Consider the following 13,275-nt stretch of genomic DNA (forward strand, 5'->3'; position numbering starts at 1 on the left):
AGGTGTCAACAGTTTTAGTCTATGGATTCAGTAGGAGGCTGAGGCCAGTTGATACCCACCTCCACATGACACCCACCTCTGGGCACATGTCCCTCAAAACTGGCATTTTCTTGCTGCTGACATTCGTACACACACTGTAATCTTGTTATAAAAAAAAAAAAATCACCTTCCATTTTTCTCGTGATAGAACCACTGGATTGGTTTTGAAAAACCAGCTACTTTCTGTTTCCTTACCCGAGAGAACATTTGTGGGGAAGACCACAAGAACTTGTACGCAATGACCAGATGCGCTTGTTCCAGGCTAACAGTCTCAAGGATACCTTAACCACCTGAAAACAATTTGCTTTTTAACATCACTCATACTCTTTTGCCACACATGACCCTCAGGAAGCAATGTTAACAGCTTTAGTACACTGATTTTTTTTATTATTATTTTTTTGTATCTTGAATTGGTTTTCAAGTTTAGTATTTCTATTTTTGTGGGTGTTTTCAAGGTCTTTTAAGCAACAATTGACTAAAGGACTTACAGGAACACTACTAATATTAATTAGTTATTCCAACATGCTTCTGACTTTAATAACACAGCCTTGTTCAATGTATTACACAGAATCACAGAATGTCAGGGATTGGAAGGGACCTCAAAAGCTCATCCAGTCCAATCCCCCTGCCGGAGCAGGAACACCCACATGAGGTTACACAGGAAGGTGTCCAGGCAGGTTTTGAATGTCTCCAGAGTAGGAGACTCCACAATCTCCCTGGGCAGCCTGGTCCAGGCTCTGCCACCCTCACTGAGAAGAAGTTTCTTCTCAAATTTAAGTGGAACCTCTTGTGTTCCAGTTTGTACCCATTACCCCTTGTCCTATCATTGGTTGTCACTGAGAAGAGCCTGGCTCCATCCTCATGACACTCACCCTTTACATATCTGTAAACATTAATGAGGTCACCCCTCAGTCTCCTCTTCTCCAAGCTCCAGAGTCCCAGCTCCCTCAGCCTTTCCTCACACGGGAGATGCTCCACTCCCTTCAGCATCTTTGTTGCCCTGCACTGGACTCTCTCCAGCAGTTCCCTGTCCTTCTTGAAGCTATTAGCTCATAGAGCACTGAAAGAACAAAATACAGAATACACCAGCAATAAAAAAGAAAAATAACATCACCTACTAAAGCACAACTTGGCCACTTTGTCTTAATCTGCAATTATTTTTTATATGTGTTCCACATAAGTACACCTTCAAATTAGCTCGTCTCCATCAGCTGTGCCTAAAACTAACCCAGCTGGAAGCTGCAGTTTGAATGTTCATGTCATCACCTCACTATTAAGCCTCATGAATGTTACCACAAGGGTTACACCAAGTGGAACAACAGGAACTGGCGGGGTTCTGCTGCAATCCCATTGCACTAAGTGGTGTGTGTGTGCAGCCATGCGCCAGGAGATAATTAATTTGCTGAAGGTTAACATCATCAGTTGCAAAGCCAGAAGAAAGCATAATTGCTAATTTGCGACAAGCTACGCTGAAAAGAGGAAGCCCAATTCTGAACAACACTCCATTCTTGAAAGAAAATTAGAGAAAAAAAAACTACATACAACCCAGCCTCCTGCCCAGGACTCTGTCAACCCAAAGCATTTATGGAAGCTCTTAACAGACTTAAATGTAAAGACTCAGGCTGGGTATAATTTGAGGCTTGCCAGTATGTAAAGACTGGTCTGACTTGTGCAACAAGTAGCTAATGTCTTATGTCTAAGCTGAAGTCATCCTTTGTTCTCCTCCTTCGCAAGGGTGTAGTTAGCATCTGCCCTTTTCACTACGTTATTACTAATTTTCTCTTTCCTCACTGCTATGAAAGGGCAGCATTATGACCATTACGAAGTGGTCCTTCACCTATATATTTCATCTTTAAGGAGATGTAAACACTATACTGACCTAAGGAATATCAGCCCTACAAACAGCTGTTCAAGTGGTGATGGGAGCAGATTTACATTCTCGCTGCTCCACGAGACAGAGAAAACTTTGTTTCTGCAACACATCATAACCCAGCAGCAAAGACACGACAAAGATCCAGTCTTCATGGAAATACAGCGGAGGTTTTCTACTACATTGAAATCATTTTGCAGCCTTCCAAAGATTAAATTTCCTGGAACTACTACGGTGGCGAGAACTAATCCCGCTGTAACACGGCACTTGTGTCATCTACAGCCCATGAGAATCACCCCCACACTTCCCTTGAAATCCAGCTTTCCCAGTATTGGCCTTTTTAATTAATGATTTAATAAAATATGCTGCAAATCAGCTGCTGTATTATATGGTACGATGAGACGCTTCACTATAAAAACAATACTGGCAGATGGAAAAAAATATACACCTCAGGAATTTTACCCTCAACATAAGCCAAGTCACCCTTTCCACACCAGCACCTTTTCAGGTATTGGTTGTGATTTAAGGCAAATATAGCCGAAAATGCCATTTTTTTTAGACGCCTTGTACTTTCAAAGTATATTATGTCTGCAGTCTCCACAGGCTTTCAAAAACTAAACTATCCCTTTCTGCCCTGATGCTACTTCTTTTCACCACAACAGGCTACTAAACACATACGCAAAACGATATTTCATGAAGGCTGGCCATAACAGCTCTCTGCAATAAATCTCCTCTTCGTTTTCCCAATGTCATACATTGGGATTACATATAAAACATTTTTCCCAACAACATAAATCAGAAGAACATTTTTTTTTTTAAATTATCTGAAATTTTCACTTAGTTTCATATTTCTTCTATTATACATCTTCACTAGTAGTAGACAATGTTTTCACAGCGCTAAGATTTGCAGTATCAATTTAAACAGAAAGATGCTTCTAATATTTTAGATTCTGGCACAAGCCAGAACATTTCATTAGAAGAGTTCTGCTTCCCACATTAACAGACTTATATTTAAGTCAGATGCCACGCTACACTGATTATGTTTAGTCTCCTGGTTAATCATATTTATCTCAGCATTAGGCAAAATTAATGGAGCAAACAATAATTATATTTTAAAATTCAGTGGCAATGCTGTTCAGTCTATTCCCAGCTTAAAGCATCACCAAAAACTAAAATTAGTTTAAATATACTCTGAATTTTCTGAAAGTTGCTCTTCATTTTCGAGGAAGCTGTTTCATTTCTTCTCTAAGGCTACAGAAGTTACAAAATCTCTCCAGTTACAGAAATTTCATCTATATTTGTATCATTTTACTGGCTAAAATAAAAAGGTTTGTTCCTTGATCCCAAGTGTCTCTTCCAACCAAAATGATTCTATGATTCTACACTGACAATCTTTGAATACTTTGACATACACATAGTGCAACTCATTTAATTAAACAGCCAATTTAACTGATTAAAACAGGAAGAGAAGGAAGGGTTATTTTTATTAGTAGGTGTTATTCTGCCAGTTAATAAGACTAAAAAGCTCCAAGTCAGCCCAGAAGAACACCAGCGCTGACTCAAGGCGGCAGGAGTAAAACTTCACAAGCACCGTGGGGAAGAAGAAACTGTCCCAGCCCTGCCCGGTGGCCACAAGTTGGTACCTAATGGCTGACGCGACATTTTTGCCCAGTTAAACCAGATGCCAAAACCTCCGTGGACCTTGCGTGACACGGAAAAGAGTTCGCAAGCACCCAGGAGATGAGCAGGTACTGATAATACCGGCTTTTACTCACCAGCTGCGCACACACCGCCCGTCTTATTTTCCTGCTGTCTCCTGGAACAGACATGACGAGGTACCCAGGGGTTAGTCCTTCCCCAAAAGTGTGAGAAAATGAGCCTCCAGCCTCTGTCAAAACTTCAACATGAACCTCCCCAACGCCGAGGGATTGCTCAAACTATTTGGGCACAGCCCCTGCATGGGAACACCTCGGGATTTATTTTAATGTTTTAAGCCCAGTTTCACCCCGATGCAGAAGAAGAAAATAAAATCTTAAATACTGCAAGAGTTCCGGCAGCATGAAAAAGCATTTCTTCCTTCATTCCTTCATGTTGTGCTACTACATAGGCTGCCGGACGAGCTCTTGGGATCCATACCATGTGGTGTGGATCTAAGGTGGATCTTCCACACACTGAAGGTACCATCAGGAATCACAGCACCAGTTAGAGAGGAGCTGCGAAGCCCTTCCATATTCAACTTTATTTATAATCTTAACACATTAAGCGTTTCACACAAAATACTCAGAGTTACACGCTACAGCTCTGTTCAGCACAGCTTTTCATTCAGACTTTCCATAGGATTTACTCAGAGGAGTAAATCAGTTCAGCACAGCTGAACAGTTTTCTTCAGCAACTGTCTCCAAGCTATTCATCTTTGAGCTGATAAACATTTTAACTGCGGTAATACCCTAAGTACAAATAGGACCCTCTGAGTAAATCCTATGACAAGTCTGAATGGCACCAAGAATCTTCTATGACACTAAACCGACTTTTGGTGACTCTATGATAAGTTTGAGTAAGTCTGCAGAAGGACATCACAGCAAATTTAGATACCTGCCTGCTTATAATATCACTCATGTCTACACAGCACAAAGAGTTGCTTCAAAAAATGTGAGTAATCAGTAACCTGTCATTTACTTTATTAAAAACTAAAATTAAATTTGGGAGAGAGGAAAAAAAGACTGAAATTCCGCCTGAATATTTAAAATTATCCTAAGTGTCGTGCAGCTCGAAATCCATGGGTTTGATGTTTATAAAGTGGTCATAGGAAGGGCTGGAGGAATGCAAAGCAGCCAAGTAAAGGGTAAACAAGTTTGTTGAGCAGCAGCAGAAACTGGGGAAGAAAATGCTCTTAGTTTCCTCATCCTTGCTACGAGAAAAGGAAGTTTGTGATAGACAAGAAGCTTCTGTTTTCGGTTTCAGCGACTGAGGACTGGTAAACAAAACAAAGTAAACAGCCACGGCATTTCCCATGCGAAACAGGAATCGGGGCCTCCCGTGTTCTTTGGGTCCCGGCCTCAAGCTGAGGGAAAACAGCAGAGCGGCTGCCACAAAACCCAATGGCACAGCCAGCAAACTGAAATTGGGTTACCTTCATATTTAGCAATACTAGGAGAAATTTGTTTGCATCCACTTACTTTGCATTAGCTACAACATTTATTAATACAAAACAACTTCAGAGTTTGGTTAAAACTACACCAAAAAAACCAACAATGACTGAAACGTTATGGCTGTTCAGCCACAAAACACTGTAGCAGTAAGATAAACCTTCTGGCTACATTATATCCATCACCTTAACGTGAATTAATTTTTGCTAGCTGTAACAATTAATTTTCAGATTTAATCTATCCATAAACCTTATGAAAGTCCAGCAAAAGTCTGGGATTTTTTCCCCAAACTCTGTCTGGGAGATGTGAGTTAAGCACAGACAACACTGAGACCTGTATCAGTGCATTAGCACTGAGGGACAAGCAGAAAGCTGCACTGCTATAGAACCACAGAATAAAATGAAATTACTTTTGGTTTAATATTTGATTTTAAAGGACGAGGCAGGTTATTCAGAACAGAGTTCTCCACAGAGGTTGTACATCACAGAATCACAGAATGTCAGGGATTGGAAGGGACCTCGAAAGCTCATCCAGCCCAATCCCCCTGCCGGAGCAGGAACACCCAGATGAGGTTACACAGGAAGGTGTCCAGGCGGGTTTGAATGTCTGCAGAGAAGGAGACTCCACAACCTCCCTGGGCAGCCTGTTCCAGGCTCTGTCACCCTCACTGAGAAGAAGTTTCTTCTCAAATTTAAGTGGAACCACTTGTGTTCCAGTTTGTACCCATTACCCCCTGTCCTACCATTGGCTGTCACCAAGAAGAGCCTGGCTCCATCCTCCTGACGCTCACCCTTTATATATCTGTAAACATTAATGAGGTCACCCCTCAGTCTCCTCTTCTCCAGGCTAAAGAGCCCCAGCTCCCTCAGCCTTTCCTCACACGGGAGATGCTCCACTCCCTTCAGCATCTTCATTGCCCTTCATCTCCTACTTCAAGTAGGAGATCACAATGAGATGTACCATTCAGCTCATTCTTTGGATACTCTGAAAATATTTTACAAATACACAGTGTTCACTTAAGAAGCCAATTATTAATTAATTCTGCTGTTGCACAAAAACAATTACTTCAGTAATCAGTGCACTAACAGATAAATGCTGGACAACTACAGATATAGATGTAGATATATAGATATAGGAAGTTTAGAAACAGTGAGTTACCTTAATGACATTTACAAACCTACCATCAAGTTTCTAGTGCTACTTCTCTCTAAATCAATATCTTTATTTCAGTACTGATGCAAGATGAAGAGCTACAAGCTACAAGCACATGCTGCAAAGTTCTTAAGAAGTTTCTGTTACATGACAAACATGAGGTTAATTCTAGTCTAGGCCTTGTGCACAGGCATCAAGCAAAAGATCCATCTAATGCTGAAGTCAATGATGCAGTAAACCTACTAATGAAGATTTTGCTTTTTTCCCACCATGTTCTATTAAAAAGAAAACCAAGAAAAATCTGACAATTTATCATAGACTCATATCTCAGCAGAAAATGACCTGAATAGCATTTCTGAACTCCGCACATAGATGAAAACCTACTTCATCCAGTTCAAGTGACGCAATACTTCAGCAACACCTACTCCAATTTTCATGGATTAGCTCTAAGATAAAACACAAAGCCTTTTATGGATTTCAATAACATATTTCATTCCAAAATGATTGCTCTCAGCCTCTGCAATGTTTATATCCCTTACACAGTCAAAATCCACAGTAAACGTCAAGACTTGGTTGAGCCCATGAAGCTGCATCTGACACACGAGCACCCTGTATCCCGGCAGCAGCAGAATAACAGCAGAATCCTCCTAAGGAAGGGCAGACACAGCGTCCTCTTGAGCACAAAGCAAGCGGAATAGCACATTTGTACTCAACACAAGTTGAGATTTACACATTGATCCACCCACTGTCTGCACAGTGCTTGCACAAAAGCAATTTGGATGTTCAGCACTTCAGAGAGGGTTCAAGTTCTCATTTGCACAGCCTGGACAGACCAGGAGTAACCGGGTTGACTGGTTACCCAGACATGAACAAACCTTCAGAACTCAGCTCTTCACAAGAAGACAGCTTTGAGCTCTAACTACAACTTAACAACTTACTGCTCAAAGCAGTTGGTATGTCTAACCTGTATTTAAATCCTCTTTCTGCCTTATGGATGCAGCCACAGTGTTCAGACAGGAAACGTTCCCATTTGGCATTAACACTCATTCTAAAACTCATCAACTTCACAGAAAAGTTCAACAGGTTCAAGTCTGAACTTCTCATCGGTGAAGTTAAACACTAAATAACTTGTTAGGGAAAAATGTGTTTTGGTTATGAATTTTAGTTCCTTTTTTATCTTACCACTGAAGACATTTCTTCAGTACACATCAAAATCTCAACTTTGCGTTTCTGATGTTACTATAAAAAAGCCAAAGCTTCTCCTTGAAATGAGAAACTATAACGCAATAAACCAAGGCATCGTCTCTACAAAAGTGTTCCTGAAAAGTCCAGCAACAGGATAGGAAACTAAGAGGTTGACCATAAAAAGTGGTGCTTCAGTTACCGCATTTTGTCAGGATTAGGAGTTATCGCTCCAGCGGCTTCAAACTCAACGAGAAACCAATAGCCTCTCATCAACTCTTCTCTCTTCGACAAAAGTACAGGTAAAAAAAAAAGTACACATAGATAAGTCTGAATGTGAGAAAAAATTACCAAGTGTTTCTCCCTTTTAAGAATATTTTCTGAAATTGGTTAATTCAACAGCAAACTTCTCGTTATGTCAGCAAGTTCTTGAAAGAATTTACAAAGAACTCCACCTACATTAAGGCTTGGAGAAAAGAGAAAATTTTCAACTTAAATTTATTTTAATATAATCCACAGTACAGACAAAAGCTTTTTGGTGGGTGTTCGCCACAAGTACAAAGTTTACTGTGCTCAGTTTAGAAATCTTGCTCTCTTTTCTCCTTCCTTACCTCAGTTTCTTCCCAGCATAGAAAAAAACGAGGTGTAACTACTGAACACTATAAAATTACTCACACATATTCTTTATTTGCCAGCACCTGCTGTTTTGGAAGAGCACATCAAACCTAAAAATGGACAACAGGGACCATCAGTTCATATTATTGTGATAATGTGCTATAAAAATATAGAAAAACAAAAGCATACAGAGTACTTTGTACCTGAGGTACAACACATTCTTTAATCCCAGGGTAACATTCAAGCCACCTCAGACGTGCTGTTGACAGGTTCCTCTGAAAAATGAGTCAGATCCATGTCCTGGGGGAAGTTCTGATTAAAACGCTATTGCAAACACCCATTATTCTTCAGGTGCTACTGAGCTGAGATGGCTTTTCACTAAATCACAGTCTCCAACACAAAGTAAGTCACAGTTTTTTCAGGCAGATCTTCAAGGCGCTTAAGTGGAGGCACGTGGCAAATACATGGATCTGCAACCCAACTCGCAAGGCTTTACTACATCAAAAATCTCGGGGGGAATGTCATGAAAGGCGACGACTGTTCTGAGTGGTCCAAACCTGATGCTGTGGATGCAAGCGAAGGGCTGTGGCTTAGCTCAAGATGCTGCAAACCCTTTAACACTGACACACGACACGCTGTAAAGAGCCGGTGACCTGTATAATTGCTTTCTGGTCACAGAACACCTTCTGAAACCGGAGAAGCAGAAGAAACGACAATGTACAAGACACAGCTAATGAAAAGTACAAATGTGAACAATATGAAAAGAGGATACAGAAAGTGGGGGTGAGGGGAGCGTGATGTGTTATTTAGGGAATGGCATTTTAAGAGGATAATGTACAAAAACTACCAGAATATAATTAGCTGTCAACTTAAAGCACGCGGGGCCATCACCATTAAGGTGTAAGGGACTTAGAGCCAATATAAAGAGATTTTTAAATCACACCATACACCATAGGTATTTTAATGCACAAAACTACAGATAAGCAACCCCAAAACTAAATTATTGAGCTGCTCTAAGTTTTTACTGTTTATTACATAACTAATTCCATCAGATTGGAGCACCAATTTTCCATCGCCTTGAACCTGTTTTCATCCTTTATGCCTTTACATTAGATCAGCAGGATTTTGTGTCTCCATGAATATATAAACAGTGCTGAAATGGAAAAAACAATTAAAACCAAAAGCCTAAGGAAAACTCATGGAAATTTCCTTTCTGTGAACAGAGGCAAAACAGCAGCACAGGCTTAGAAAGATGGAGAAGAAACAGGAAGCAAAAGGTTGTTCCAGAAATTAGTACAAAGGGGTTTACTGAAGTATAAGTAATTTTCTGAATGTCAAAACCCCTGTAAACAGAGAGAAAAATCCGTCTGTTCTTCAAAGTCAATACAAGTGAGACCCCTGGAAAAAAACAACAACTTCTCAGCATGCAAGCGCTACAAACAAGTTGACTCAAAATCAGTTTAATTTCTAAAACATTATAACTACCTTTTAGGTAGCTCCAAATAAATCAATAAGGATTAGCATAGAAATACTTATAAGTTATTGCATGGCCACTTCACGGCTGGCAAAACAAACTTCATACACTCAGACGTAACAGAAATCTGTATGTTATCACTACCACAATAGTTCCCTGATACATCATTTAGCCAACAGTATTTTAAGTTCAAGTTTATAAGTACATATAAATAGAATACCAAACAGGTAGAGGCTTTCGCATGGGACTGCAAGATTTAAATCTGATAAGTCCTTGAATTAAAATTTGGTCTGTCTCGGAATAAAGAAGAATGGATTAAAAATAAACTCATCTGCAGTAGTTTTAATTGTAGCAAAAACAAAAATCATTCAAAATAATAAAAGAGAAGTGAAATAGTTTTCATGTTACTGCAGTTTTGTAACGTCTTTGTATTAAAATAAATTATTCTCAAATCTGAAGCGCAAAGGTTTTGTAGTTTTTTTAATTGGAAACAACTGTTTTCCCACTAATAAGAAATCTATGAACTCAAGTGATGAAAGCTGCATGACAGATAAAAGGCAGGCAAAAATAGGTTGGGGAGCGGAAGCGCATACGAAACACTGCAGAGAAGTGGGTTTAAATTAAAAAGGAATTAGACATTGCCAAGAAAGGCAACTTAACCAAATAAACAAAGCCCAAACCAAATCACTATTAGATAACAATTCTACAGCAGCAGGAATATTTAAGATATGTCAAATAAATGTTGTGTCCTTTCAACCACCCGCCCCCCCCAACCCCAAACAGCCTCACACTGAAGTGTATTCCCATTAATCCTAATTCAGCTTTCTCTTCTACAAGCTTCCCATATTGTACCATTTCTGTAGTTAGGACAACAGAGAGAATTTGTTGAGTTTTCCTAATGACAGTAATGACTTCAGCAGTTCTAACACTTATCAGCTAAAATTGCTCAAAAATGCCACAGGCATACCAGTAAATGCTGTTTCAAAACCAGTTATGGAAGATCAGTAATTGGAAGTGTTAAAAAGGTGGGGGGTTTTTTTGGACAAGCTTATTTATTTTTTAACGTGGACAGACTATACCTAGTAGCACATTAAGAGAACATGAAGGAAAACGTAGGAAGACTTCATTCTGACACCCTGTCCCAGATTTACGGCACTTGTTGGACATGTCGTTGCTTTTTGTTTTCAGCTCTGCTGGAAGTCGCAGCTCTGGGCCGTGCTGGGAAACAGGATCACGTCAACACGCTGTCACCCGTACGAGAACAACAAAACTGCTGAATTAGCTCATGCTGCTATCACGGGCAGTTCAAGGGAACTTGGGCTGGAGAGAACTCGCAGAAACACACGTTTGTTCACATCCTTGACATGGCTGTAGTGGGCTGGCTCTTGGTTGGCTGTCAGATGCTGCTGTCACTGCCCTGCTCAACAGGACACGGGGAGAAAATGAGATTAAAAAGCTCAAGGGTTGAGATAGAGACATTGCTTACCAATTAACCTCATGAGCAAAACAGACTTGTCTTGGGGAAATTACTTTATTGGCAATTAAAAATAGAGTAGTATGGTGAAAAACAAAGTGTTCTTCCCAGACTCAACCTCGCTCCTTTGGTCCCAATGCTTCTACCTCCTCCCCATCCTGAGCGGCACCGGAGGACGTTCAATCAGTCCATAACACTTTGTCTTTGCTGCTCCTTCCTCCTCACACTCTTTCCCTGCTCCAGCACAGGGTCCCTCCCACAGGCTACAGTCCCTCACAAACTGTTCCACTGCAGGTTCTTCCCATGAGCTGCTGTTCCTGCCAGAGAAGCTGCTCCTGCGTGGGTTCCTCTGCAGGGGCCATAACTCCTGCCAGGAGCCTGCTCCAGCGTGGGCTCTCCATGGGCTGCGGCTCCATCAGGGCAAATCCTCCTGTTCCACCATGGGGTGTCCACGGGCTGCAGGTGGGCATCTGCTCCACCGTGGTCTTCCATGGGCTGCAGGCGGGCATCTGCTCCACCGTGGTCTTCCGTAGGCATCTGCCCCACCATGGTCTTCCACAGGCTGCAGGAGCACAGCCTGCTTCACTATGGTCTTCTCCACAGGCTGCAGGGCAATCTCTGCTTTGGCACCTGGAGCACCTCCTCCTCCTTCACTGACCTTGGTGTCTGCAGACTTGATTCCCACCCATTTTTCTCACTCTTCTCTCTCACAAGTGCTGCATCATTTTTTTTTATCCTTTCTTGAATATTTTTCACGGAGGTGTCACCAGCTTCACTGATGGGCTCAGCTTTGGCCAATGGTGGGTCCATTTTGAAGTGAGCTGGAATCAACCCAGGAGACAGTCCCAGCCTCTTGTCACACAAGCCACCTCTGCAGCCCCTGCTACCAAAAACTTGCCACATAAGCCCAATACAGTGGCCAACTAGTAACCTTCTCATAATTCTGCACTTAATCTTGAGAGGCAGAGTGCAGGCAAACACAAGTCATAAATGTCTGTCTTCAATACACTAATGTACAATCTCTTGATCCCCTTTCTGTCCCTGAAATATCAACCCTACCAACTTTATAACCTGACTGTAACTCCTACGTATTCCTAAAAAAAAAAAAAACCCTAATTAAGATATTCTATCCAATGTCAAGTACATAAATCTGGGTTCAGAGACTGCTGATGTTCCATGCATTTCTATAAATAGTATTTTAGTTTAGATTGGAAGAGTTCCCTTGGAGTGAATCTACAGATCATCTCTATTTATTGTTCTTCAGTTTGCACTGGGAAACTGCATGGAACTATGCAAAACTGGATTCCTTCCACATTAAACTACATGTGAGATGCACTCCTAACTCTAAGTTATGTTGTGCCCAAAGAATAAGGCCAAGGTTTGACCTAAGACTGAAAAACCTGCTGAAACACAATGAGATGTTGGACCCTCAGTGTTCTCCTCCAGATCTAGCACTGCAGTGCTTCACTAATTGCTAGCACAGTCTATAAGCTGCTCTTATGTTAAATACACCGCATGGGCCCCAGCGCAACCCGTCAGCCTTTGATTTGCTTAAGCCCATTTGCTCATTTTTCCCTTTAGAGCCTTTCTACACTATTTTTAGAATGGCTTTACATTCTTATTAGTTACCAGACAATGATTTTTAATACATGTTCCACCACTACAAATACTCTTTAGTGCAGCTTTACCCATTATGTAAAATAGGCAATTATCACTGCACAGTTTAGAAGGTCATTCCAACGCCTGCAAACTAAATAGTAACGGGAACTGGAGTCTGTGTAGCTTATGTTATTTTTCATCTATAGAATTGGCAAGCTCCAAACCAGCATTCATCCCACATATTTTAAAAACTAACTAGAGTACTAATTCATAGCACAGAATCGACAAAAACATTTTTATTGATCTCTGTATCTTTGATTTGTGTAACACGTGCTCGCCCAGCAGTGTGTGAACACAACATTTTCTTTTACTGAGTGATGAGACACGGTGGCTCCGGGACCCGACACAGCTGCAGCATAGATGAGGAGATTTTTCAAAACATGTTAAAGTCTTTTCAATGTACAGCTGTTGTCAGAAAAAGGGAAGGATTAGTCAGGTTTTCTTCTTTTAAGAAGGAGAAAAATGAGGACACAGAGCAATGGTGCAGCCATTTATCCATCACACAAAGTGCAACGCCTGAAATCAGCAGCATATCACGCACTGGGGAGCCCTGGAAACATCCCAAAAACACCCAACACTTGAAAATGATGAGGAATTGTTCCACTGATCCAAACAATGCGATTTGAAATGAAACATTTCGCTATGAAAGATCACAGGGTATTCG

At 41.0% G+C, this 13,275-nt stretch overlaps 1 protein-coding gene across 2 annotated transcripts in view; it reads right to left on the minus strand.

Moving 5' to 3' along the window:
- The window catches only part of USP6NL (USP6 N-terminal like), a 128,876-nt gene that overhangs the window by 79,516 nt on the left and 36,085 nt on the right, over positions 1 to 13,275 (minus strand). The gene's annotated exons all lie outside the window — the stretch shown is intronic.

The sequence above is a fragment of the Streptopelia decaocto genome, assembly GCF_964273445.1.
Source record: "Streptopelia decaocto genome assembly, chromosome: 1".
In the NCBI taxonomy this organism is placed as follows: domain Eukaryota; kingdom Metazoa; phylum Chordata; class Aves; order Columbiformes; family Columbidae; genus Streptopelia; species Streptopelia decaocto.